The following is a 3,510-nucleotide window of genomic DNA, read 5'->3' as shown; positions in this document are numbered from 1 at the left end:
CCCTGGATCCCATGGGCTCTTACCTTCTTGACCAGTCTCCCATGCGGGACTTTGTCAAAAGCCTTACTGAAGTCCATGTAGACTACATCAACTGCACTACCCTCATCCACACACCTAGTTACCCACTCTCAAAATTCAATCAAATTGGTTAGACATGATCTCCCCCTGACAAAGCCATGCTGACTATCCTTGATTAATCCTTGTATCTCCAAGTGGAGACTAATACTGTCCTTCAGAATTTTTCCAATCATTTCCCTACCACCGATGTTAGGCTCACTGGCCTATAATTCCCTGGTTTATCCCTAGTACCCTTCTTGAACAATGGTACTACGTTAGCTGTTCTCCAGTCCTCTGGCCCCTCCCCTGTGGCCAGAGAGGTTCTGAAAATTTGTGTCAGAGCCCCTGCAATTTCCTCCCTTGCCTCACACAGCAGCCTGGGATACATCTCGTCTGGGCCTGGGGATTTATCCACTTTTATGCCCGCTAAAACCGTTAGTACCTCCTCCCTCTCTATACTAATTTGTTCAAATATATCTCAATCCCCCTGCCTGATTTCTATGCCTACATTGTCCTTCTCCATAGTGAACACAGATGCAAAATATTCATTTAAAACCTCACCTACATAATCTGGCTCTACACACAGATTGCCCATTTGGTCCCTAATGGGCCCTACTCTTTCCCTGGTTATCCTCTTGCCCTTAATATACTTATAATAAAACACCTTGGGATTTTCCTTTATTTTGCCCGCCAGTGTTTTTTCATGCCCCCTCTTCGCTCTCATTTTTTTTTAAGTACCCCCCCTGCACTTTCTACACTCCTCTAGGGCTTCCACTGTTTTTCGTCCTTTGTATTTGCCAAAAGCCTCCCTTTTTTTCCTAATCCATTCTTGTATATCCCTTGACATCCAGGGTTCCCTGGGCTTGTTGGTCCCACCCTTGACCTTTACAGGAACATGTTGACGTTGTACTCTCTCTATTTCCTTTCTGAAAGACTCCCACTGCTCTGATGTGGATTTTCCTACAAGTAGCTGATCCCAGTCCACTTTGGCCAGATCCTGCCTTATCATATTAAAATCGGCCTTCCCCCAATTTAGAACCTTTATTTCCGGTCCTTTTCCATGACTATCTTAAATCTCACCGAATTATGGCCACTGTCACCAAAATGCTCTCCTACTGACACTTCCACCACTTGCCCGGCTACATTCCCTAGAATTAGATCCAGTACCGCCCCCTCTCTTGTAGGACTTTCTACATGCTGGCTCAAAAAGCTCTCCTGGATGCACTTTAAGAATTCCACACCCTCTAAGCCTTTCACACTCTGACTATCCCAGTTAATATTGGGGAAGTTGAAATCCCCTACTATTATTATTATTTCTATACTTCTGAGATTTGCCTACATATCTGTTCCTCTATCTCCCCCTGACTGTTTGGGGGCCTATAGTACACTCCCAGCAAAGTGCTTGCCCCCTTTCTGTTTTTAAGTTCTACCCATATGGCCTCATTAGAGGAACCCGCTAAGATATCATCCCTCCTTACAGCAGTAATTGACTCCTTGATTAATATTGCGACACCCCCTCTTTTACATCCCCCTCTGTCTCAGCTGAAGATTTTATACCCGGAATATTGAGCTGCCAGTCCTGTCCCTCCCTCAACCATGTCTCTGTGATAGCAACAATATCATACTCCCATGTGTTCATCAACATCTTCAATTCATCTGCCTTACTCGCAAGACTCCTTGCATTAAAATAAATGCCATCCAGCCATGCCATACTCCCTTGTGCAGTTACATATTTGCTCTGCCTTCCAGGCTGACTTGTTTTTCCCTCTATATTTGGCTGTGCATCACCCCCTACTATAGCTCCACTCCGTATCCCATCCCCCTGCCAAGTTAGTTTGTGTTGTATCCGTGTGTTAATAGAGACACTGAAGGCAGGAGTAGGTTCCACAGGTGTTTACTGAACAAAGTCTGGAGGTCGACTAACTGATACAACACAATATACAGGCTTATATAGCCAGAGTGGCCATTACCGGCATTACAGTACACAGGGGGCTCTTAAAGGCACATACACTACAGTTTAAACCTCCCCCAACTGCACTAGCAAACCTCTCCGCAAGGATGTTGATCCCGTTCCGATTCAGGTGCAACCTGTCCGACTTGTACAGGTCCCACCTTCCCCAGAAGGAGACCCAGTGATCCAGGAAACTAAAGCCCTCCCTCCTGCACCAACTCTTTAGCCATGCATTCAACTGCTCTATCCTCATTCCTATGCTCACTAGCATGTGGCACCGGGAGTAATCCAGAGATTACAACCTTTGAGGTCCTGCTTTTTTTCCTGCTCTGTGGGGTCTGGGCGGTGCTCTGTGGGGTCTGGGCGGTGCTCTCCTGCTCTGTGGGGTCTGGGCGGTGCTCTCCTGCTCTGTGGGGTCTGGGCGGTGCTCTGTGGGGTCCGGGCGGTGCTCTGTGGGGTCTGGGCGGTGCTCTCCTGCTCTGTGGGGTCTGGGCGGTGCTCTCCTGCTCTGTGGGGTCTGGGCGGTGCTCTCCTGCTCTGTGGGGTCTGGGCGGTGCTCTCCTGCTCTGTGGGGTCTGGGCGGTGCTCTCCTGCTCTGTGGGGTCTGGGCGGTGCTCTCCTGCTCTGTGGGGTCTGGGCGGTGCTCTGTGGGGTCTGGGCGGTGCTCTCCTGCTCTGTGGGGTCTGGGCGGTGCTCTCCTGCTCTGTGGGGTCTGGGCGGTGCTCTGTGGGTCTGGGCGGTGCTCTGTGGGGTCTGGGCGGTGCTCTCCTGCTCTGTGGGGTCCGGGCGGTGCTCTGTGGGGTCTGGGCGGTGCTCTCCTGCTCTGTGGGGTCTGGGCGGTGCTCTGTGGGGTCTGGGCGGTGCTCTGTGGGTCTGGGCGGTGCTCTGTGGGTCTGGGCGGTGCTCTGTGGGGTCCGGGCGGTGCTCTGTGGGGTCCGGGCGGTGCTCTCCTGTTCTGTGGGGTCTGGGCGGTGCTCTGTGGGTCTGGGCGGTGCTCTGTGGGGTCCGGGCGGTGCTCTGTGGGGTCCGGGCGGTGCTCTGTGGGGTCTGGGCGGTGCTCTCCTGCTCTGTGGGGTCCGGGCGGTGCTCTGTGGGGTCTGGGCGGTGCTCTCCTGCTCTGTGGGGTCCGGGCGGTGCTCTGTGGGGTCCGGGCGGTGCTCTGTGGGGTCTGGGCGGTGCTCTCCTGCTCTGTGGGGTCTGGGCGGTGCTCTCCTGCTCTGTGGGGTCTGGGCGGTGCTCTCCTGCTCTGTGGGGTCTGGGCGGTGCTCTGTGGGGTCTGGGCGGTGCTCTCCTGCTCTGTGGGGTCTGGGCGGTGCTCTCCTGCTCTGTGGGGTCTGGGCGGTGCTCTGTGGGGTCTGGGCGGTGCTCTGTGGGGTCTGGGCGGTGCTCTGTGGGGTCTGGGCGGTGCTCTCCTGCTCTGTGGGGTCTGGGCGGTGCTCTCCTGCTCTGTGGGGCTCAGTAAATCGTGTAACGGCTCCTCTGTTTACGGATCAGATACTTGA

Source organism: Somniosus microcephalus, chromosome 28 (assembly GCF_052327205.1).
Source record: "Somniosus microcephalus isolate GS21.2 chromosome 28, FLI_Smic_1.0, whole genome shotgun sequence".
Taxonomy (NCBI): Eukaryota; Metazoa; Chordata; class Chondrichthyes; order Squaliformes; family Somniosidae; genus Somniosus; species Somniosus microcephalus.
This window is presented reverse-complemented; position numbering follows the sequence as displayed.